The sequence below is a fragment of the Lampetra planeri genome, chromosome 23 (genome assembly GCF_965212315.1).
Source record: "Lampetra planeri chromosome 23, kcLamPlan1.2.h2, whole genome shotgun sequence".
NCBI classification, from domain to species: Eukaryota; Metazoa; Chordata; class Hyperoartia; order Petromyzontiformes; family Petromyzontidae; genus Lampetra; species Lampetra planeri.
In genome coordinates, this window is record NC_136129.1 from 1,495,544 (window position 1) to 1,521,393 (window position 25,850).

General features: G+C 56.7%; 1 protein-coding gene across 2 annotated transcripts in view; it reads right to left on the reverse strand.

Annotated features, from left to right (window-relative positions):
* Positions 1–24,674, reverse strand: part of LOC144726209 (protein 4.1-like) — an 80,103-nt gene extending 55,429 nt beyond the window's left edge. The window contains exon 1 of one of the 2 annotated variants that reach the window (XM_078604724.1): positions 24,553–24,674. The gene's annotated coding sequence lies outside the window, so the exon portion shown is untranslated. Of the gene's footprint in view, positions 1–5,833; positions 6,160–24,552 lie in introns of those variants that run through there. The other variant, XM_078604725.1, reaches the window with a different exon arrangement.
* Positions 24,675–25,850: the final 1,176 nt, after the last annotated feature.

Consider the following 25,850-nt stretch of genomic DNA (forward strand, 5'->3'; position numbering starts at 1 on the left):
TGCTTGCGTGAGTGCGCGCTGCTGCGCTACGAACCCGGCTACCAGAGCTCAATTCCCGCTCGCAATCAATAACAGTCGGCGAATATTTGAACCTGTCCTGGGCCTCCCTGCAGGTCGACTCAGCCTCAAATGAGTAGCTGGTGCGGTGTGTAAACATCGCCACTGGGGAGACAAAGGTGGGCGGGCGTGGTGTTGGCCACCCACCACCTCGTGTGCAGTGCCGGCCTTCATAGGTGCTCGCTAACAGCACTTGCCCCAACAGTCTGTTAAGGCTGTACGGGAGATCTTTGTCTTTGTTTGTGTGTGCGTGCATGTGTGCACGTGAGCGTGTGTGTGTGTCCCTAAGCTGCTTTCAGAACAAAACAGTGAACATCTGCCCGTCGCCCTGGTTCGGAATGTCAATTGGCAAACGCTTTGCGATGAAGAGAGCAGCACCGGCGAGACCTCGGACGTCAACTCGGAAGACGAAGAAATCTCAACGGCCCCGCCGAGTCGTGCCCGGCGCAACGGGCACCATCGCGGTGGCTGGGAGATGTTAACCACCTCGCCTGGTATACAGGAGGTCGTGGCTTCGATCCCAACCCCAACGGCTGCTGAATATCGGGAGTTTGCGGTGTCTCTCTCTCTCTCCACTGTGGTCGAGTGGATTTTTCTCCGGGTCCTCCGGTTTTTTCCCCTCCAAGTTTAGAATCGACGTCACGCTTTTTTGAGGATTTGGCTACTGCTATAAATCTCCACGCGATGATGATGATGATGATAAGCCCACTACGTTGAGCTATCATTTGTGATCGCCAGGTCGCTTCTGAAAAAAAGCTATTTATATAGCTCGGTGCGGGCCTTACCAGGTAAAAAACTCAAGTAGTTTATAGTTTTAGTTTGGCACGAGCAGCAGCAGCAGCCCCCGTGGGTCTATTTTTGCGCGTGTGCCGGGGGCGTGGGTATCCGACGGACGGAAAGTCGTTTTCAACGTCTCGGCGCGACTTCCAAGAACGGAAACCGTCGACGTGGGTCAACCCAAAAAGGGCGTCGTCGCTCGCAGGCCGGGGTGGGGGGGGCAATGCGTTCGGCGATCGTCTCTCTCCCCGCCGTGGCCCCGGCGTGAGGGGGGCAGGGCGGGCGAGCCGAGCCGCAGGAGGCGCGGGAGGGGAGAGGCACGCGTGGCGAGGAGGCGCCTGCGGAGGGGGCACGGAACTCCGTCTCAACGACTCGTCACGCCGCTCCGCAGACGCCGTCTCCCGCGGCGGTGTCGCGAGCTCTCAGGGCGCCGCTCACGTCTCTTAATGTCGGCCCGGGGGGGTGGGGGGGGGGGTCTCGGCCGTGGGGGGGGGGGGCGTCTCTCTGGTTCCTACTCGAGCGCCGGTCAAACGGTTACCGAGATTTTTCTGCCGTGTTTCGCTTTGCGGAATCAACCCGGCCGGTGGTGGGGGCAATGCGGGGGGGGGGGGGAGCGGTGGCAGGAGGGACGGCGCTTCTCACCCCCCCCGGCGAGCGGCCCCTTTCACCACAGCACCGTCTGTCATCGGGGCTAAGGAGGGCGGAGGGGGGCTTTGTAACGCGCACGCAAAAGTGGGGGCCCTCGTTCAGAGCGTTGACGAGTTGAGCGAACATCCTGGAGACCACGCTTGGCCCGTCACTGCTGAGACTCGCCCCACTGAGTGACGGGTCACGTAGAGACCCACAGACTCACAGGGAGGTACGCGGACTCGCACAGTGACACGGCAACTCTCATAGAGACCCGTAGACTCACACAGGGACCTGCAGACTCACACAGGGATCAGCAGACTCCCACAGGGACCCGCAAACTCACCGACTGTGGACAAGGACTCGTGCCACGGAACAATCGGCACGCGGTGGTAATTCACACCCGGCCAGGGCGGCCCTGCTGGATTGGGACAGTGAACACCAAAATCACCGCGCAGCGCGACGGTAACAGCGGAAGGCGTCGCTCCGTCCCGGGACAACCGCGGCAAGTTGAGCGGCGGATCGAGAGCGGGGTTCGGGGGGGGGGATCGTTTAGCTGCACAAAACCACCACCACCCTCCCGACTCTGACCACTCACTCGCATCTCACTTCGTCACCAGGGGGGGGGTGAGGTGGCGGAGGGTGAGGGGAGACTTCATCTCATAGAGGCGGCGGCGGCAGTGGCGGCAGTGGTGGCGTGGGCGCAAAAAACAAAACTGAGCCGATCCTGTGAACCCTTGACCCCCGCAGAAGAGAATGGGGTCCATTCCATGGCCAATCAAGCGTGCTGCGTCACGTTAAATTATTCTTATCACGTGGCTTCACCACCCTCCCAGCCAGCCAGCCACGCAGCCATCAATCCTGCCACTCACCCAGCCAGCCAGCCAGCCACCCACCCAGCCAGTCAGCGACCCACCCTACCAACCAAACTAGTCACCCCACACCCACCAACCCACCCACCCACCTATTCACTCATACAGCCACCCACTCGCGGCTCACGTCCACGGCTCCGCCGATCGCAGTCGGATCGATCCGCGAGGCGACCGCGCCGCTCGTTCGCTCGCTTACAAAGTTCCAACTTAATTTTCTTTTACCACCTGGCCGTACAAACTTAAGAAACACACTTAATCAAGCCACCCGACTACATCATCATCAGCAGAAGCAGCCATGGTCGATTACCGCTGGACAAAGGCTTCACCAAGCCGTGACCACCGACTTACAATCGCTGACACGTTGAAGCTCGCTGCACCACACTCGGAGCTTCTTTTTCCACGAAAACTCACGCTACGCAGGTCCCGGACGGCCGTGCCCTGCCACGCACCTCGACCGACCAGGGCAAGATGATCTTACCATCGGCGGAAGCGCCTAAAGACTGACGTGACGTTTACAGCCCTTTGTCAACCCACTGCTGGTTGAAGGCGTGCTAATGCTGCGTCTGTCAAGGGGGGTTTGACCGTACTTCACCATGCCGGTCAGTGCGGGTGGGTTGGTGAAGGGGGGAGGGGGGGTGCGGGAGGGGCGGCCAAAGCCTGGCCTTCATCCAGCCGATGATGGAAGCGTAGGCCAAAAGCGGTGGCGAGTGCCACCGCTCGCGGGGCCGTGCCTCTGGCCCCGTTCTGCCAACAGCGCACGCGGCAGGCAGCCGCCGCGTTGGAACTCGGCGACCCCACGGGGTTCCGGCACGCACGACCCCCCACGCAGACAACGCTGCCCGTTCGTCAAGGAGCGCAAACCGCCACGCAAACTCCGGTCAACCTCGCAGCAGCAGTGGCAGCAGCGGCGGTAGCAGCGGCTTTTGGTTGACCAACGAACAAAGATGGGACACCGCATCGTGCGGCGCTTTCAGATTTTTGTGGCCGTCTGGAACGCTCTTCTATCCGATATTAGGAAGCCACTGGGAGCTATGCACTTTTACATCATCAACGAGATTGAAAAACTAATTTCTTCAGAACTACTTTGTTGTTTAGTTTGTCGTTTTTCCCCGCACCTCCGATTGGCGCCGTTGGCTACGTACGCTTGATACGTACGGCGCATCCGAGCCATCGCGTGCGTGCGTGGGCGGCGTCGTGTTGAAAGGGAACCTTTGAACCGGGTTCCCCGAGCGAGCGTGCCGCAAGAGAGAGAATGCACCTCCGAGCCCACGCCGGGGGTCTCCAGAGACGCTGCCCGAGTGTGGGCACGAGAACCACTCCCCCCACCCCACCACCCCTAGTGAGCCAGGTCCCATCCTCCACGTCGCCCTGGAGGTTGTAATTTTGCCGCTGTGGGTTTTCTCCCAGCGCCAAAAACTCGGACACACAGCGGCGTGACTGGTATTGGCCAAAACATCCCAGTGATGAGAAATTACCTGCAAATTACTCAATTGGAATCACACAGCAGCAATTAACGATTATAAAACATTTATTTTATTTTTTTCCAGGCAAGGCCCGGCTGAGCTACATAGCTCTTTTTCAGAAGGGACCTGGCCATCAGAAATGATAGCTCAGCGAAGTGGCTCATCATCACGTGTAAAATGTACTGCAGCCAAAAATGTGGAGGGAAAAACCGGAGGACCCGGAGAAAAATCCACGCGACCACAGGGAGAGAGACACGCAAACTCTAAATATACAGCAGCAGGGGTCAGGGTCGGGATCAAGATTGCGAGTGTCTATGGGTCTCTATGGGAGTCCGTGGTGTCTATGGGTCTCTATGGGAGTTCGTGGTGTCCATGAATCTCTACGTGAGTCCGTGGTGTCTATGCCGGTCTAATTGTGACTGCGGTTAAGTTCAGTGCATCACTCGCATCATGGATGCCTTCGTGGGGAGGTACAAACGGAGCCCATCCAGCGGAAGCCAGATTCCATCAAAAACTCCCTTGCCCCAAACATCACCGCACGCACGCAGTCATCAACTCGTTCCGTTGCTTTTCAAACATCGTGCGAGAGTGAGAGCGAGCGAGAGAGAGTGAGAGCGAGCGAGAGAGAGTGAAAGCGAGCGAGAAAGAGTGAGAGCGAGCGAGAGAGAGTGAGAGCGAGCGAGAGAGAGTGAGAGCGAGAGAGCGAGCGAGAGCGACAGAGAAAGAGAGAGAGAATCGCATCGCCGGAAGGGGGCCAAACTGCTTTGACAAATGCAGAAGAAAAAAAAACATCCGCGTCATTGTGCCCCCTCGCTCCAGTGTCGTGGGCAGAGCCCCTTCAGTCGGAAAGAGGGCCCCAGGCATTATTCCCTCCTGAAAGGACCCAACAAACGAACAAATGAATGAATGGATGAAGAGCCACTGCACTCTGAATTGGCGCGAAAGCCACCATGATCACAGAGCGAGTCCCAGATTAAACCTCACTCCTAAGGGCACACCGCAAGTTGAGTTGTTGTTGTTGTTGTTTGCTTGTTTGTTTGTTCTGGCTCGCGCTCGCTCTGGCTCTGGGCTCTCCGGGCAGAAAGCCCAAATGCGAGTTTGAATCGAGAGAGTCTGAAAGACAGGAAACAGCGAGCGGGCCGGGTGGTTGGCTCAAGAGGGCGGAGTGCGAAAATCCGGCACCGCCGAGACCCCTGGCGGCTGCCCGTGGGTTAAATCGGCTTCGGTGACCTGCAGTCTCGGCACGGCCACCGACGGCCACTCGAACCAAACAGACAAAACGACCCTGGCCACATTAACGTCTCTTTCATTCGGTTGAATTCCAGCTCTGAGAAGTCCCGAGGTTCGGCTCGTCACGCTAGGAACCTCGCCGTCATCTTTCGCGGGGCGAGTGAGAAGCCGCCGCCCTGCAGCGGCGTGCGGGACCGGAGGGATCTCGGAGGTGGCTTTGTGACGTCCGCTTCTGCGGGACGTTTCTCTGCCAACCCAAGGGGTCGCGCCGCAAGGGGTCGCGCCGCGAGCGGTCCCGCGACGACGGACGAACGACGGACGAACGATGGACGGACGACGATGCGGCGCGGCGCAGAGGGCATGCGCGGAATAAAACTTTGGGGGGAAAATAATGCCAAAGCAAAGAGTGGCGCGTGTGAGGCGGCGCGCGTGAAACGGAGAGCGTGAGGCGACGAAACGGAGGGGGGACGGGGGGATTGGCGAAGCGACGCGTACAGTGCGCGCGCGGCTTGGCACCAGATGAAAACATGTGGCAGATTTACAACACGTGTCACAGCCCGGCGTGCGCGATTGCGTGAATACCACGCCAATAACTATAATGCGCCCCTTTTTTCCAGTCCCCTCACTGCGTTTGTTCACCCACGATCCTACGCTGTACCCTGTTCTCATGGCACGATGTCAGCCTGCAACTCTCCCTCCCCGTTTCCTCTCCCACGCTCCCTCACCCCCGGCCCCCTCTCCCCTTTGCGACTCCTCCACCATCGACGGGGGTTGTGAAACGGTGACCAGTTGCAAAAAAGCGGTCACCTTTTTACAGAATCGGTGACCCGTTGCCGCAGGCTCCAGCGTCGGTTTCAGGACGGAAGCCACCGCTTGGACCTGACGCGAGCGCCGGGAGATGTCATCGCGCGCGCGTCGACTGCGGAGTCCGTTCCACCGCCCACCGGGGCGGCCGCCTCGGTTTCTGGATGGCGGCGCCAGCACGCGGATTACCGGTCAACGCGGGGAAACCCGGTTTGAGTAGAGTCCCAATCGTTTGAACCATGCCCGGACATGCACTCCAGAGAGAGAGAGCCGATGGCTTTGATTAACACAAAACAAAAGGCTTCCACAAACATGCAGAGTGCAGCGCTGCCGGCCGCTGCTGCCTATGGGCGAGGACAGTACCGGACACGCACGCGTGGGCGGGCGAGCGGGCATGGCTCGTCCGTCCGCCCACCCGCACGTCAGTGTGTGTGTGTCAAAACGCCCGCACGCGAGAGAGAGTGTGTGCGTGTGTCAAGACGCCCGCACGTGAGAGAGAGTGTGTGCATGTGTCAAGACGCCCGCACGCGAGAGAGAGTGTGTGTGTGTAAACACGAGCTCGCCGCAGGCCAACAGGTCACAGGGGACCGAAGCAATTAGCCGGGCGGGCGAGGCCGACACAAACAGCCGGCGGAGCCGCGGCCACGAGACGTAAACACGGCCAAGCGGCCTCTCCTGGGGACGCGTGGCAGCGACGGCGAATGGAGGGCGAGTGGGGGGCGAGTGGGGGGCGAGTGGGGGGCGGCACAAGGGCCCCTCGCGGCAGCGCACGTCGCACCGCTCGCGATCGCTCCTCGCCCAGCCGACCCGGCGCTACCCACGATCAGCGCCGATCGCGAGTGTGGAGCGCGTCGCCCGGTGACGCCGCCGCCTTCACCGCTCTGCGGCGGTGACACAAGCACGGCCAACACGCCAGCTCAGCTCGTGTCATATATGTAACAGGTCCTTAAGTTGTGCTCTGAAGAATAAAGCGTTCACGAGCTATGGAGAAGGCTTACTGCACGTGACGTATTTTTTCCTTTCAAGGCCACTCATGGTGCGACCGACGAGCGGGATTCTCTACGGGGAATCTCCACGCGGTGCATCGCCGCCTCGTGACGATGCGGCGCAATCACCGCGTCACAATCACCGCGTCACACTCACTGTGCTCGTCACAATCACCTGCACACAGCAACGCTGCTGGATCGCGCAGAACCCATGAGTGGCTTGCCCCCTCCTCCTCTTCCTCCTCTGCAGATGGAGATGCCACTTGTTCTTCATGTTCTGCAGTAGATGCCACTGGTTCTTTATGTTTTGCAGTAGATGCCACTGGTTTTTCATGTTCTGCAGATGTAGATACCACTGGTTCTTCATGTTCTGTAGATGTAGATGCCACTGGTTCTTCACGTTCTGTAGATGTAGATGCCACTGGTTCTTCATGTTCTGTAGATGTAGATGCCACTGGTTCTTCATGTTCTGCAGATGTAGATGCCACTGGTTCTTCATGTTCTGTAGATGTATATGCCACTGGTTCTTCATGTTCTGTAGATGTAGATGCCACTGGTTCTACACGTTCTGCCGATGTAGATGCCACTGGTTCTTCATGTTCTGTAGATGTAGATGCCACTGGTTCTTCATGTTATGCAGATGTATATGCCACTGGTTCTTCATGTTCTGTAGATGTAGATGCCACTGGTTCTTCACGTTCTGCTGATGTAGATGCCACTGGTTCTTCATGTTCTGCCGATGTAGATGCCACTGGTTCTTACGAACGGGTCTCAGGAACGGAACCCGTTGGTAAATTCAGAAACTTTGCGTACTTCGTATACATCGAGGCATTACTGTATAAGATTAACAAAATGTAGTCCCTGCGCTTGATTTGCGAGTTTTGAGAAATTCTGAATCCCGGTTTGGCCACCACGCCGGGCCCCCCGCTGAGGTCACCTCAAGAGAATTCACAAGCAGTGCCTCTTGACCTCGGAATCAGAGTCGGTCCACCCCGGGTGACCCCGGGAAACCCCGGGTGACCCCGGGCGACGGGCGAGACGCCGACGCGGGGGTAATGTGCGGAACGGCTCGACCAACGGAGCCGCAAGAACCTTGCCGGCCGGTCGGTGCACGGGGCCCGGTGTCGCGTTACCGTGCCAGCAGCGCGGGACGGGGGGGGGACAGCGCGGGGGGGACAGCGCGGGGAGGGGACGACAGCGCGGGGGGGGGGGGGACAGCGAGCCGCGGGATTTGCCGGCTGCGTCTGTCGCGGCGCGGGCGCTCGCTCTGCTAATCCACCCTAAGGTGGTTTAATCCCACGACAAAAACATCGCAATCCCCTAACGAGTAACGAGGGGGGGGAGGGGGGGCCGCTGGGATCGCTGTCGAGGAGGCGGCAGCCCGCCGGGGCGACGCACGTGACACCGCGCGTAGCCTCGCACGAACCCCACGGCGACGCACGTGACACCGCGCGTAGCCCCGCACGAACCGCACGGCGGCAGTGGTGCACAAGCACAGGCGACGACTAACCCCACACGTCCGTCAACAACACTGCGGCCCTATCAGGAAACGTCTATACGCATTATACATATGAATAGCCGACGTTTCAAGCAACGGACCTTCTTCATGTGCCACTAAGTATGGTAATTTTGCCCAAAATGACGCCGATTGTACAGCCGGCCCGGTGACGACTCTGTGGCAGAGCGAGCGTGCGCACCGCACGTAGCCAACCGTGCTCAGGCGCGGTTGGAGGGGGGGGGGGGGTCTGTCTCAGCCATATCATCCATCCCTCCCTCCGGAGTGGATAAAATGAGACGCACCTTTCGGGAAAGACCTACGGAGCCCTACTCGCCCCCGGCATATGAATGCGGAATTTCGGCCACTGGCTCCACAGGGTCGTGAACAGTGGGTGGGGGTGGTGTTGCAGTGGGTGGGGGTGGTGTTGCAGTGGGTGGGGGTGGTGTTGCAGTGGGTGGGGGTGGTGTTGCAGTGGGTGGGGGTGGTGTTGCAGTGGGTGGGGGTGGTGTTGTAGTGGGTGGGGGTGGTGTTGCAGTGGGTGGGGTTGGCAGTGCAGTGGGTGGGGGTGGTGTTGCAGTGGGTGGGGGTGGTGCTGCAGTGGGTGGGGGTGGTGTTGCAGTGGGTGGGGGTGGTGTTACAGTGGGTGGGGGTGGTGTTACAGTGGGTGGGAGTGGTGTTACAGTGGGTGGGAGTGGTGTTGCAGTGGGTGGGAGTGGTGTTGCAGTGGGTGGGGGTGGTGTTGCAGTGGGTGGGGGTGGTGTTACAGTGGGTGGGGGTGGCAGTGCAGTGGGTGGGAGTGGTGTTGCAGTGGGTGGGGGTGGTGTTGCAGTGGGTGGGGGTGGTGTTGTAGTGGGTGGGGGTGGCAGTGCAGTGGGTGGGGGTGGTGTTGCAGTGGGTGGGGGTGGTGCTGCAGTGGCTGGGGGTGGTGCTGCAGTGGGTGGGGGTGGTGTTGCAGTGGGTGGGGGGTGGTGTTGCAGTGGGTGGGGGTGGTGTTGTAGTGGGTGGGGGTGGCAGTGCAGTGGGTGGGGGTGGTGTTGCAGTGGGTGGGGGTGGTGTTGCAGTGGGTGGGAGTGGTGTTGCAGTGGGTGGGGGTGGTGTTGCAGTGGGTGGGGGTGGTGTTGTAGTGGGTGGGGGTGGTGTTGCAGTGGGTGGGGGTGGTGTTGCAGTGGGTGGGGGTGGTGTTGCAGTGGGTGGGAGTGGTGTTGCAGTGGGTGGGGGTGGTGTTACAGTGGGTGGGGGTGGTGTTGTAGTGGGTGGGGGTGGTGTTGCAGTGGGTGGGGGTGGTGCTGCAGTGGGTGGGGGTGGTGTTACAGTGGGTGGGGGTGGTGTTACAGTGGGTGGGGGTGGTGTTACAGTGGGTGGGAGTGGTGTTGCAGTGGGTGGGAGTGGTGTTGCAGTGGGTGGGAGTGGTGTTGCAGTGGGTGGGGGTGGTGTTGCAGTGGGTGGGAGTGGTGTTGCAGTGGGTGGGGGTGGTGTTACAGTGGGTGGGGGTGGTGTTGTAGTGGGTGGGGGTGGTGTTGCAGTGGGTGGGGGTGGTGCTGCAGTGGGTGGGGGTGGTGCTGCAGTGGGTGGGGGTGGTGTTGCAGTGGGTGGGGGTGGTGTTGTAGTGGGTGGGGGTGGTGTTGCAGTGGGTGGGGGTGGTGTTGTAGTGGGTGGGGGTGGTGTTGTAGTGGGTGGGGGTGGCAGTGCAGTGGGTGAGGGTGGCAGTGCAGAGGGTGGGGGTGGTGTTGCAGTGGGTGGGGGTGGTGTTGCAGTGGGTGGGGGTGGTGTTGCAGTGGGTGGGGGTGGTGCTGCAGTGGGTGGGGGTGGTGTTGTAGTGGGTGGGGGTGGTGTTGCAGTGGGTGGGGGTGGTGTTGTAGTGGGTGGGGGTGGCAGTGCAGTGGGTGGGGGTGGTGTTGCAGTGGGTGGGGGTGGTGCTGCAGTGGGTGGGGGTGGTGCTGCAGTGGGTGGGGGTGGTGTTGCAGTGGGTGGGGGGTGGTGTTGCAGTGGGTGGGGGTGGTGTTGTAGTGGGTGGGGGGTGGCAGTGCAGTGGGTGGGGGTGGTGTTGCAGTGGGTGGGGGTGGTGCTGCAGTGGGTGGGGGTGGTGCTGCAGTGGGTGGGGGTGGTGTTGCAGTGGGTGGGGGTGGTGTTACAGTGGGTGGGGGTGGTGCTGCAGTGGGTGGGGGTGGTGTTGCAGTGGGTGGGGGTGGTGCTGCAGTGGGTGGGGGTGGTGTTGCAGTGGGTGGTGGTGGTGCTGCAGTGGGTGGGGGTGGTGTTGCAGTGGGTGGGGGTGGTGTTGCAGTGGGTGGGGGTGGTGCTGCAGTGGGTGGGGGTGGTGCTGCAGTGGGTGGGGGTGGTGCAGCAGTGGGTGGGGGTGGTGTTGCAGTGGGTGGGGGTGGTGCTGCAGTGGGTGGGGGTGGTGTTGCAGTGGGTGGGGGTGGTGTTGCAGTGGGTGGAGGTGGTGCTGCAGTGGGTGGAGGTGGTGCTGCAGTGGGTGGGGGTGGTGTTGCAGCGGGCGCGCGCTGCGTGCCACCACAAGGGACGCTTGTTAACCAGCGCCGTGCAGTTGTTCTTGAAATAGCTCAGAGAGACGATGCTTCGCGTTCACACCGTACGGCGTTAGCGCTGCCCGTCTTATCTGCCGGTGCGGGATGGCGGCCGGTGGACGGCCATGCGAGCTGTGGCCCGGTAATCAAACTCTGGCCGTCGGGGGGGGGAGGGGGGGGGGGGCTCGAGGTGTAGTGCGCTAACCACGGCGCAACCGCTCCCCAACACGACCCCGGTGACGACCCGCGTTTGCCGGCCGTGCCGAGCGTCATCCGCCACCATGTCCGACGTTTCCGCGCCACGCCCTTGGGGAGCGTCTCCGCCGAATGCGCCCGAACACCCGGTGACCCGGTCAATTCCTCTTGCTCCGCGCGGCACTTGTGGCACGCAGCAGCATTCCGAGCGGCGAACAGATTTTTTTTTTAAATGACCCGAAATCTTTCCACCACCCCCCACCCTCCAGACCCAAGTTTAGGATTTGTTAAGACCCGGGGGGTTCCGCGGGAACGCCGACCGCCGAGTTGACGCGGCACCGCGTGGGTTGACCTCGGCTCACCGCCGCCGCCGGCAACGCGTCCCTCGCCCACCCAGCCGATCCGAGAGCCGGGGGCCGATTACCACCCCGGCACCGCTCTCGCCGACCCCCCCCCCCTCCACCCTCCCGCCGCTAATTAGGAGCGGCTTTCTCCTCCCCATCGATCGCGAACGAAACGCTCGGACTCGTCGCGGACCCAACGTGGTGGGGGAGGGGGGGGGGTTGGGGATCGCTCGGCCCTGCCGCACCAGGGCAGCGACGCGACCAACTAAGGCCCCTCATCTCCCGCTGGCACGGCCCGAGCCGAAAGTCGGGCCCTCACGGCACGGGTGGTTGCCGCCGGTTGTTTGCCGTACCGAGCCGTTGACCCGAACCGTGGTGCACCGCGCGGCGCCGTCGGATGCGCTTACGCGGCCGTCTGGAACGCTCTTCATCACGATATTAGGAAGGCCGTTGGGAGCTGTGCGCTTTTAAATCATCATCCAGATTGACAAACTCATATCTTTAAAACAGCTTCTTGTTGTTGTTGTGTTTAGTTTGTTGTCCTTCCTCTCCCCGCCCCTCCGATTAGCACAGTTGGCTACACACAGTGCCAAAGCAATTCTACGTACGTAGACAAATACGTCGGCGTCGCAAGGCGTCTGAATCTGGATCGGGGCCAAGCAGGGCCAGGGATGAGGGGGGGGGGGTGAACGATGCGCGCCACGTCAGTCGGTACGCCGCGAGGACACCGCCGTCACCTTCACGCATCTCGGTGGCGTCACCAAAAACAAAGATCCCCCGTATATCCTTAACAGACTGTTGGGGCAAGTGCTTTTAGCGAGCACCTTTGAAGGCCGGTACTGTGGCACACGAGGGGGTGGGTGGCCAGCACCACGCCCGCCTGCTTTTGTCTCCCCAGTGGCGATGTTTACACAGCGCACCAGGTACTCATTTGAGGCCGAGTAGACCTAGGGGAGGCCCAGGACCGGTTCGAATAATCGTCACCGGTGTTGGTCGTGAGCGAGAATCGAACTCGGGTCGCCGGGTTCGTAGGACAACACGCTAACCGCGACGCCACGGCTCCCTGCACACATGCGCGCACTTGCTTCTGCAGTGATAATTGTCAGTGGAAACGGGATTTTTCGCAAAAACGGTGGTAAAGAATTGGACCTGTGGGATCAACAAACGCTCAAGTGAAGTTGCGGACCACTCTAACTTCACCCACCCGTGCTGCGTGCCGACCGAAGCCGATGCTGCGGCGAAATCGTCGCCACGGGGGGGGGGAGCACGCTATCTGACTCTACAGTCGGGGGGCCCTGTGGGGCTTTTCCATTTGGGCCATCCCAAATGCCCCAGTGTAAACAATTTGAAAACAAACTTTGCAAAGCACGATAAGCGCAGGGCGCACGTGCGGCAATCCCGTGGGGCGCTCGCTTCAGCAACCACGACAAGCGGACGCCTGGCTGCTACTCCGCAGGCAGAGGCGGCTAGCAGATGTTAACTACCTCGCCCGGTATACAGCAGTCCGTGGGTTCGATCCTGACCCTGACGCCTGCTGCTGTATATTTGGAGTTTGCGTCTCTCTCTTATCATCATCACGTTGGCAAGACGTTAACTACCTCGCCCAGTATAAAGCAGGTCGTGGGTTCGATCCTGACCCTGACGCCTGCTCTATATTTGGAGTTTGCGTCTCTCTCTCTCTCTCCCCGTGGCTGCTTGGATTTTTCGCCGGGTCCTGCGGCTATTCCCTCCACATTTAGAAACGAGCGTTTAGAGTATTCGGCTGCTGTAACTTTCCACGTGAACGAACGTTGTCCGGGTGAACGAACGTTTGGGTTTTACGAAATTTTGCGTCCGAACGAAATAGAATTTCCGCGTTCGCGAAATTTCACTCCGGCCCCGTGCGCCGCGAGGTCATCGAACGAGGCTGCGACACCGATCCACGCCGGCATCACGGCAAAGCCTCAACATCGCACCGCCAGTCATTCCAACGTCGCGAGTTACCCGAAAATGTATTATTGTTTTTTTTCACTTAATATTCTTAAATCGTTTTAATACTTGTCAGTTATTATAATTGCTTTGTATTGTAAAAAGTGAGATAGGGGTGTAGTTTTAGGTTTTGAGCAGAGCTGGAATGACAGTCCAAAACACATCCCTAACTTTAAATGTTAACTTAATGGGAAAAGCCATTTTCTATTTACGAAATTTCGTCTTTGCACGCGCTTTTTAAAACAACGGATCCCCTTTTCATAAAAACGAGGGATACCTGCGCGTGCTACGCGTGGCACGACAGCTATGAGGATGAGGGGGAGGGAGGGACTTCATCTGTATATTAATTTCACTGTTGTTTACCATCTCCGCAACGACGTTGACGATAGTTTCGCATCAATATCCTCCGCTTGACGTTCATTATCATCATCATCGCGGCAATGCCCCCCCCTTCGCCAGGCGTCCGACGTCGTCGTCGTCATCATCGTCCGCGCGAATCTCCACGGCCCACAAAGCCGCGCAAACGGCCCAGGGGAGCGATTGTGCGAGCACGGCTGCCATCGCCCCTTCTTATGATAATTCAAGCGCCACCTCCCATTCTCTCTCCACATCCTCCTCCCTTTTTCATGGCCACACTCTCACAGCACTCCCTCCTCCCCCTCTGCAACCTCAATGAGTGGAATTCTCACCAACGGCGAGCCGAATAACACGCAACACAAAAGCCACAAAAACCGTAACAAGTAATTTCCCGCCTTCTCCAGTGGGCTCCAATCAGCGCCCGAGGCATCAGTGCTCATCTCCTGTTTGCAGCCCTCATGAGCCTGTGGATAGAAATTACACATTTCTATGGCAGGCGGGGGAGCGGTGATGAGTCAATCCGGAGGACAAACACTGTCGACTGCCTCCCAAAAAAAAGAGCGACTATTTATTCGACCCCGGCGGGAGGAAGGTTGGGCTGAGTGAACCCCAACCCGACCGGGGCTTGAACTCACGACCCCCCAATCGGGAGCCGCTCGCTCTGCCACCGAGCCACCGCGTGGCCGCTGCCCGACGGGGAGCGCTGGCAAGCTCCTTGCACCGTGCCGATGGGGCAATGCGACGTGCGTGCCGTCACCTACAGAGCACCCCGAGACCAGGGCCGGATTAAGGTTCTTGTTTTGTTGGCCTTCAGTGATAACTATGTACAGTTGGTACTGCCCAGCTAAAGATGATTAAATATAAACTGTCTCCGATCAACCATAGGACAACACCGCTGTCTTGTCTTGCCTTGCACTGATATTATTCCCTCTTGAGAATGAGATTGTGAAGATGTTATTTGTTAATTTTGCGAAGAGATGTTCTCGAAAAGTTCAACTCCGGCGTTAATTTCTCCCTCTCCTTATGAAAAAAACAAACGATTGACATGACTCTGTCTCTTTGTATGTACTTTGTATATATATACTTGCTATATAAATATATTTATTCAAGAAGATATCTTAGTTAAAACATTTTATGGTACAAACCAAAATAAAACATGGTCAAAATGTTTTTGCATAGGCCCTTTAGTTTTCATAGGCCCTAGGCAGTGAGTGAGTGGGTGGGTGAGTGAGTGGGTGGGTGAGGGGGTGGATGGGTGATTTGGTGAGTGAGTGGGTGGGTGAGTGGGTGGGTGAGTGGGTGGGTGGGTGAGGGGGTGGATAGGTGATTTGGTGAGTGAGTGGGTGAGTGAGTGGATGAGTAGGCCCTAGGCACACCACCTACTGCGGCCTATTGGATAAAACGGTCCTGCCCGAGACGTGCGGTCGCAGTGAGACGCTCAAGAAATCTACCGCATGGTCATCCGCCACGTGCATCGCACCGACCATCGGCAGAGTTTCCAAACCCGAAGCTGTCCCGGGGGGCCGCCCTCTGCCAACCCGTTATTGACCAGCGAGGTGAAGTACAGTCAAACGACCCCCGTGACCGACACTAGGGTGGAGGAGGCCTTCATCCGGCAGTGGAATGACACAAGGCTGTTACATCATTACAGCCGAAGTAAAGCCGTAGTTTATTAATCCGGGGCACACGCGGACAAATCGGAAATCATGTTTTGGACTTTGACCGATTGGTCTAAAATGAGTGGTACCGTTTTGGCCACTCCACTGCCCCTCCTGTGTGAAGGTTTCCCGGATTGTGTGAGAAGTTTGGGATTGTGGTCTGGGATGTTGAGACCTGCGAGTGTAGAATGTGTTATGCTCTCCCCCTGTCCTGCAGAGCGCCTGAGTGTGAGTGTGAGTGAATGAGTGAGTGTGAGTGAATGTGAGTGAATGAGTGAGTGTGAGTGAGTGAGTGTGAGTGAATGAGTGAGTGTGAGTGAATGTGAGTGAATGAGTGAGTGTGAGTGAGCGTTAGTGAATGAGTGAGTGTGAGTGAATGTGAGTGAAGGAGTGAGAGTGAATGAATGTGAGTGAATGAGTGTATGTGGGTGAATTGAATCTGGGTGAGTGAGTGAATGAATGCGAGTGTGTGAGTGCATTTGAGAGTGCGTATGAGAGTGTATGAGTGAGTGAATAAGTGTGAGTGAATGTGAGTGAATGAGTGCGTGTGAATGAGTGTATGTGGGTGAATTGAGTCTGGGTGAGTGAGTGAATGAATGCGAGTGTATAAGTGAGTGTGTGAGTGCGTGATGAGAGTAAGTGTGAGAATGTATGAGTAAGTGAATGTGTGTGTGTGTGTGAGTGTGTGTGCTTGAATTAGTGCGAGCGAGCGAATAAGTGAGTGTGAATAAATGAGCGATTGTGTGTGTGCGTGAGTGTGAGTCAATGGGTGCGAGTGAATGAGTGTGAGTGAATAAGTTTGGGTGAATTGTGCAAGCGAGTGAGTGTGTGAGAGTGTGTGAATGAATGAGCGAGTGTGTGCGAGTGCGAGCGAGTGAGCGAGTGAATGAGTGAGTGTGTGCGAGTGCACGTGAGCCAGTGGAGTTTGTGAGTCCTCTCCCCGTGTTCCCCGTGGGTTTCCTCCAGGCGCTCAGATTTACCCCCACAGCTAAAAACCCACCCACACGGTGTCACCGGCATCGGCCAAACAACCTCCCGATGCCGAAAGATCAGCAGCACATCACTCAGTACATCACTCAGTTGGGATCACACGGCAGCAGCAGCACCATCGCCCCCACCCCCTCCTATACACCGAGTCTTGAAGACTCCGCACGGCTTTCTTGGCTGAAGGTGCGTTAAGTAAATGTATCACCAATGTTGACTGTGAGGCTGCCTCATCTCGTGGAACTGCGTTGAATGTTCCCCATGTAAATGCGGAATGCAACTCCGGGTCACCCACATCTAAAAGCAAAATAGACCCCCCCCACCGCCCCCAGGGTTCCACAATTTGAATGGAGGGAGACACGGTGGGGGAGACGCGGTGGGGGAGACGCGGTGGCGGGAGAGAGACGCAGGGAGGGAGACGCGGTGAGAGAGAAACGTGGTGGGAGTTGAGTTGAAGCGCTGAACCGGGGGTACAGAGGGAGCTAACAGGGGTTGGTGGTGCAGCGTTGTGGATGAAGGCGCGTGGAAACCGCGTCGGATGTTACACACCCCCCCGAGTTACGCACGCACGCACACACACACGCGTTACGCACACACACACACGCGTTACGCACACACACACACACGCGTTACGCACACACACACACGCGTTATGCACACACACACGCGTTACGCACACACACGTGTTACGCACACACACACACACACGTTACGCACACACACACACGCGTTACGCACGCACACACGCGTTACGCACACACGTGTTCCGCACACACACGTTACAAACACACATTATGCACACCCACATTATGACACACATTATGCACACACACGCCAATCGCGCACACACACACAGGTGCATGCTCGCGTCGAATTCACAAATTTTAAAACCACATGCACTCTAGATTCTGTAAAGTGTCGTGTGGAGTGCTTAACGATCCATTTGGGAAAATAATCCTTCCTCTGTCACACGAACTCCAGATCACCAGCCCTACACCCAACTCTAACACCACCACTACAGCCAACTAACACTGCCCCTATACCTAATGCTAGCTAATCCTAACAACACCACCCCTACGCATAACCCTAACAACACTACCCCGAACCCCAATCCTAACAACACCACCCCTAAAGCTCTGACCCTAACCCACGAGGCCCAGGTGACACCCGGCGCAGTGGATGAGGAAGCATTTGACGGCACTCACCAAGGCCATGTACACGCGGCTGTGGTGACGAGTGTGTGGTAGGATGCAAACGCAGCGTGTGAACACCAACAACAACAGCCACCAACACCGCGGCTTGAGAGCGCACCGACGATGACCTCCCCTCGCAAAGCGCCACCGCCCTGCGGCTCATCCAGGTCGAGGCGCAGCCCCTGCAAACGACTCGCTCGCGCCGCCGCTGGTGGAAGGGGTCTCCCCGCCAGGTGGAGCTTCAGAAGGGCACGGTTGGCTATGTACAGGAGTCGCTCACCCACTCTCACAGTCACTCACCCTGTCGCACAGTCACTCACCCACTCGCACAGTCACTCACCCACTCACACAGTCACTCACCCACTCACACAGTCACTCACCCACTCGCACAGTCACTCACCCACTCACACAGTCACTCACCCACACACACAATCACTCACCCACTCACACAGTCACTCACCCACACACACAATCACTCACCCACTCGCACAGTCACTCACCCACTCGCAGTCACTCACCCACTCGCACAGTCACTCACCCACTCGCACGGTCACTCACCCACTCGCACAGTCATTCACCCGCTCGCATAGTCACTCACACAATCACATAGTCACGGACCCGTACGCTCACCCACCCTCCGATTAGCGTGGCTGGCTACGCTCGGTGCGAAATAAGTTCAACGATACTGTATACACGTAGGGGATATGTGGCCTACTCGTGCATGCTGGCCAGACGTGTTGGAAGAGTTGGGAGTTACCCACCACCTTGCCCCACTATACGCAACTTGCCTATCGGCCCTCACACTGCGGTGAACCCATTCACGCCGCTGGGCAGGCAGCAGGAGGAGCTTTGATTAACTTTGCCAGAGATATTATTTATTATGTATCATCTCTCGGAGGTCGTGGGTTCTATCCGGACCCTGATGCCTGGTGTGTATTTGGAGTTGTCATGTTCTCTCTCCCCGCGATCGCGTGGATTTTTGTGCAGGTCCTCTGTGTTTTCCCTTCACGCTTATCAAGTACGCGTTCAGAGTATTTGGCTGCTGTACATTTCCACGTGATGATAAGCCACTTCCCGTTGCGCTATCATTTGTGGCCGCTTCTGGAAAAATAATATATGACTCAGTGGGCATTACGTGGTCAAGTAAAATAAAAAGTTTAGAATCAGTTAATTCATTTATTTGTAGCGGTTTGCTTACCGTTTGACTCTTTCTTGTTGTAACTTTCTGACCCCGCTCCCCAAACTGGACATCTGTGAAAAAGAGTTTCACAGCTCATCGGATATCTCCAGATAAATCAGATTCTGATTCTGGAATGAATTATAAATTATTTTTTATTTTACCAGGTAAGGCCCTGCTAAGCTACATAGCTCTTTTTCAGAATCGACTCAGGCCATCACAGATGATCGCCCAACTAAGTGGCTTTTCACGTGGAAATCCAAAGCAGCAAAATACTCTGAACGCGTCTTTTGTAAATGTGACGGGGAAAATCCAGAGGACCCGGAGAAAAATACACGCCATCACGGGGAGAGAAAGAGAGAGACACGGGGAGAGAGAGAGACACGCAAACTCCAAATATACAGCAGGCGCCAGGGTCCCAATAGAACTTCTTTGCATACGAGGCAAGGGAGCGAACATCTGGGCAACGCGGAACCCTGGACTTGTCTCAATCGCAAGTCCGGGCGCGTTAACCGCGACGCGGCGACGGCGTCACCACCGCACATGAAGACCGCAGCATCGACCCGCCAGGTCTGGATGCCCGGAGAACTCATCAGCGATGCGTCGCGATCAGCGCGATTCAACTGGAAAGGCGCCGGAAGAGGGACAGGCACGGGAAGGAAGAGCGGAGCGGCGGGACGCACGCAGAGTCCCGGTGGCCAGGCCAGGCCAGGCCAAGCAAACTTCACCGTTCTGTCTTCTTGGTTCTTTCGGTAAAGTCACGTAGAAGGGAAGTAATAAAATAATAAAAATAAAACATAATAAAATAAAATAATATAATTCTCGAAATAGAAAAATGCACCGTTCTGCTCAACATTTCTCCCAAGTAAATAACAAGATACGGTAGAAGCGGGCTTCCTCCTAACGACGGTGATTGGTTCCACGAAACCGTCCGTTAAGTGATTTGGTCACTAAGTGAGTCTAGGAAATGCACGTTAAAGGCTTAATTTGGTCCGATAAAGGAAAGTTTCACCTTTTTCACCCCAAAAAACGTACTTTATAATATTTAAACAATGCACATTAATACATAACGATACTAACAACATTATATACACGTAGTATTAAAATAAACGTGATTAATAAATGCATTATTTAATAGTTACTGCACCTACAACAGCCCGTCGTAAGCAGAGGGATGGTCGCTAAGCGAATACATTGGGCTCTATGGAGGCACTACACTACAATATACACTACACTACTATACACTACACATTGGGCTCTATGGAGGAACTACACTATACACACTAAACTCCTTGTAAAAAGGTGTCAGTTTTGTTGCCAGATAAAAGGGTAAAAAAACACTACACAATGGGCTCTATGGAGGCACTACACTACTATACACTACACTACTATACACTACACTACTATACACACCACACTACTATATACTATACGACTATAATCTCTACACTACTATACACTACACTACACCACTATACACTACACCACTCTACACTATACACTACACTATAATATTATACACTACACTACAATACACTCTACACTACACTACTATACACTCTACACTACACTATACACTACACTACTATACACTACACTACTATACACTACACCACGATACACACTACACTACTATACACTACACATTGGGCTCTATGGATGCCCGTCATTAAGCGATTAGTCATTACAAGGGTGGTCGTTAAGCGGGGTGGGGGGGAGGGGTGGAGCCCGGGGGGTAATCGCACACAGTGTGGGGCCGCCCCCCAAAACATGGGGCCCGGGGCAGTCGCCCTGATTCGCCAACTCTGATTGAACATACAATACATGCATCTCTCTCTCTCTCAAAGTTTAACCGTGTAAATGTCGCAAGTGCTGCTGTCACTCCACTGCTGGATGACGGAGGGTCCCCCCCCCGCCAGTCCACGTGGGTTCGTGGAGGTTATTTGACCACTTTGCACATTCCACATTCCCATGGCGGGGGGCGAGTATATTCCCGGGACAGCTGCCGTTGATTTCGCCACAAAGTGGTACAGTACTCGTTTTATCGACCCTCGTTCGGGAGGGATGGGCCGATTTGAACTCCAGACCGTTCCACTCGCGCCCGACCTCGGTTCACACGGAATGGACGGGCGGTCGTCAACCAGCAGTGGATCAATCATGGCTCCTGATGACGATAGTGGATCATGAGAGCCGATGGCAATCGATGGGCGGCAGCACGCAAGCCACGGCGAGAGGTTACGAACACAGCACGCACCACACCACCACCATCGTCACTACTACAATCAGCACCACCACCACCACTAACCACCACCACCATCAATAACCACCATCATCACTACTACAATCAGCAACATTACCATCAGCACCACCACCATCATCACTACTACAATCAGCACCATTACCATCAGCACCACCACCACCATCATCACTACTACAATGAGCAGCACCACCATCAGCACCATCACCACCATTATCACCACCATTATCACCACCATCACTAACCACCACCACCATCATCACTACTACCATCAGCACCATCACCAATCAGCAGCAGCACCACCACCATCATCACCACCACCACCACCATCATCATCACCACCACCACCTTCATCACTACTACCATCAGCACCACCACCAGCATCATCACTACTACAATCAGCACCATCACCAATCAGCAGCACCACCACCATCATCACCACCACCATCATCACTACTACCATCAGCACCACCACCACCATCATCACTACTACAATCAGCACCATCACCTATCAGCAGCACCACCACCATCATCACTACTACAATCAGCACCATCACCAATCAGCACCACCACCACTACTACTACAATCAGCACCATCACCATCAGCACCACCACCATCACTACTACAATTAGCAACACCACCATCATCACCACCACTACTACAATCAGCACCACCACCATTATCACCAACATCACCACCACTACTACTACAATCATCACCACCACCATTATCACCATCATCACCATCACTACTACAATCAGCACCACCACCATTATCACCATCATCACCACCACTACTACAATCATCACCACCACCATTATCACCATCATCACCATCACTACTACAATGAGCACCACCACCATTATCACCATCATCACCATCACTACTACAATCAGCAGCACCACCACCATTATCACCAACATCACCACCACTACTACAATCAGCGCCACCACCATTATCACCATCATCACCACCACTACTACTACAATCAGCGCCACCACCATTATCACCATCATCACCACCACTACTACAATCAGCAGCACCACCACCATTATCACCACCATCACCACCACTACTACAATCATCACCATCACCATTATCACCATCATCACCACCACTACTACAATCAGCAGCACCACCACCATTATCACCATCATCACCACCACTACTACAATCAGCAGCACCATCACCATTATCACCATCATCACCACCACTACTACAATCAGCAGCACCACCACCATTATCACCATCATCACCACCACTACTACAATCAGCAGCACCATCACCATTATCACCATCATCACCACCACTACTACAATCAGCAGCACCACCACCATTATCACCATCATCACCACCACTACTACAATCAGCAGCACCATCACCATTATCACCATCATCACCACCACTACTACAATCAGCACCACCACCATTATCACCATCATCACCACCACTACTACAATCATCACCACCACCATTATCACCATCATCACCATCACTACTACAATCATCACCACCATTATCACCACCATCACCATCAACCACGACTACAATCATCACCACCACCATTATCACCATCATCACCATCACTACTACAATCAGCACCACCACCATTATCACCACCATCACCATCAACCACTACTACAATCAGCACCACCACCACCATTATCACCATCATCACCATCACTACTACAATCAGCACCATCACCATTAACACTAACATCACCATCACTACTACAATCAGCACCACCACCATTATCACCATCATCACCACCACTACTACAATCAGCACCACCACCATTATCACCATCATCACCATCACTACTACAATCACCACCATCACCATCAACCACTACTACAATCAGCACCACCACCATTATCACCATCATCACCATCACTACTACAATCACCACCATCACCATCAACCACTACTACAATCAGCACCACCACCATTATCACCATCATCACCATCACTACTACAATCACCATCATCACCATCACTACTACAATCAGCACCACCACCATTATCACCAACATCACCATCACTACTACAATCAGCACCACCACCATTATCACCATCATCACCATCACTACTACAATCAGCACCACCACCATTATCACCATCATCACCACCACTACTACAATCAGCACCACCACCATTATCACCATCATCACCACCACTACTACAATCAGCACCACCACCATTATCACCATCATCACCATCACTACAACAATCAGCACCACCACCATTATCACCAACATCACCACCACTACAATCAGCACCACCACCATTATCACCACCATCACCACCACTCAGAGGTGGGACAAAGTCATTGTTATGCAAGTCCAAGTCGAGTCGCAAGTCATCAAATTCATGACTCGAGTCTGACTCGAGTCCAAGTCACATGACTCGAGTCCACACCTCTGCCACCACTACTACAATCATCACCACCACCATTATCACCATCATCACCACCACGACTACAATCAGCACCATCACCACCATCACTACTACAATCAGCACCATCACCACCATCACTACTACAATCAGCACCACCATCACCACCACCATCAACTACGACTACAATCAGCATCACCACCCCATCACCAAAGGCAAATATTCCCCCGTGTGTCCTGCACAGACTGTGGGGGCAAGTGCTGTGAGCGAGTAGCACCAATGAAGGCCGGCACGGCACGATCACCACGACCACCACCACCATCATCATCTGCCATCATCGATGCACTGCTCGATGCGGCTTTCCTCCCACCCCTCCCCTCCTCCCACGCCCCCACCACCACCAACCACGCCGTGATTTGTGCTCCACAACAACAACAGCAGCAGCAGCGACGGCGGCGGCGGAGACGGAGACCGCCCTCGGTTCACTGCGGCGCGCGCGCAGCCATCACGGACGCGGCACGAGGGGCGACGTGGTGGGGGTGGAGGTGGTGGACGAGGTGGACGAGGTGGGGGAGGAGGTGGTGGGGTGGTGGTGGGGTGGGGGAGGAGGTGGGGGTGGAGGTGGACGAGGGGGTGGAGGTGTGGGTGGAGGTGGACGAGGTGTGGGTGGAGGTGGACGAGGTGGGGGTGGAGGTGGACGAGGTGGGGGTGGACGAGGTGGGGGTGGAGGTGGACGAGGTGGGGGTGGAGGTGGACGAGGTGGGGGTGGAGGTGGACGAGGTGGGGGTGGAAGTGGACGAGGTGGAGAGAGAGGCGGGAAGAGGGGAAGGAGCCCCACACACTCGAGGAGGAGGAGGAGACGCGGCGTGGAGGGAGAGGGGGGGACGGAGCGAGATTCGAGACGCGGGAGAGGCGTGGGGAGAGAGCGCGGGAACGGAGCGACGACACGGAGAGACATGGAGAGAGAGGGGAAGAGACACGGAGAGAGGAGGGAGTGGGGAGAGACACGGAGAGAGTGGAGAGAGACACGGAGAGAGGAGCGAGTGGGGAGAGACACGGAGAGAGTGGGGAGCGAGGTCAGGGGACGCGCACAGGGGGAAGAGAGCGCGGGAGAGGCCGACGCCGCCTTCATTCCCCGACCCGGCACCGGGTCGGGGTCCCTCCCTGGCTCGCTCGCTCCCTACCTGCTGCTGCAGCTGCTGCCGGCGGCGGCGGCGGCGGCCGGTGGTCACAACAACAACAGCAGCAGCAGCTGTGGTGGTGGTGGAGACGATGCTGCTCCTGCTGCTGCTGCCGTGTGAGAGTGGTGGTGGTGGGGGCGGGGTGGGGGGCTGGAGAGCGGCGCCCCCCAGTGGCTGCCGAGAGGCGCGCAGCCGTCGTGCAAAGGCAAAGGCGCCCCGCTTAGCCTAGCGCAGCCAGCTGGGGCAAGTGCTGGGCAGGTGCTGGGCAAGTGATGGGGCAGGTGCTGGGGCAGGTGCTGGGGCAGGTGCTGGGCAAGTGATGGGGCAGGTGCTGGGGCAGGTGCTGGGGCAGGTGATGGGGCAGGTGCTTGGGCAGGTGCTGGAGCAGGTGCTGGGGCAGGTGGTGGGGCAGGTGCTGGGGCAGGTGCTGGGCAAGTGATGGGGCAGGTGATGGGGCAGGTGATGGGGCAGGTGATGGGGCAGGTGGTGGGGCAGGTGCTGGGGCAGGTGGTGGGGCAGGTGCTGGGGCAGGTGCTGGGCAAGTGATGGGGCAGGTGATGGGGCAGGTGGTGGGGCAGGTGGTGGGGCAGGTGTTGGGCAGGTGTTGGGCAGGTGTTGGGCAGGTTTTGGGCAGGTGCTGGGCAGGTGATGGGGCAGTGCGGTGGCCAGCACCACACCCGGCCGCCTTTGTCTCCCCAGTGGCGATGTTTACTACACACCACCACCGGGTAGCTATTTGAGGCTGAGTCGACCTAGGGGGAGGCCCAGCACCGGTTCAGATAATCGTCACCGGTGTTGGCCGTAAGCGGGAATCGACCTCGGGTCGCCGGGTTCATAGCGCAGCGCACTAACCACTACACCACCGCTCCCCTACACGACATTCACACTCACACACTCTCACACATATTAACACACATTCACTTCACACTCACACACTCTCACACACACTCACTGTAGGGAACAGGGTGGGGGGAGACCACACAAACCGCACACAGATGCGCCCGGGTTGGGAATCAAGCCCAGGCCCTTCCTGCTGTGGAGCCCCGAGTGTTGCCACTGCGACGCGACCCTGCGGGCCATATAATTAGAGACCTTGAGACAAACACAAACAAGTCTCTCTCCCTCTCTCAACAGCGGCAGCTGTGCGGCTCCCACCGTGCCACCTCCCCCAGTCAACCTCCCCAGTCAACCTCCCCAGTCATCCTCCCCCAGGTCAACCTCCCCCAGTCATCCTCCCCGGGTCAACCTCTCCAGGTGCTCGCGCCTCACCGGTGAGGGGGTCCCGTTACGTCGCCGGCTCC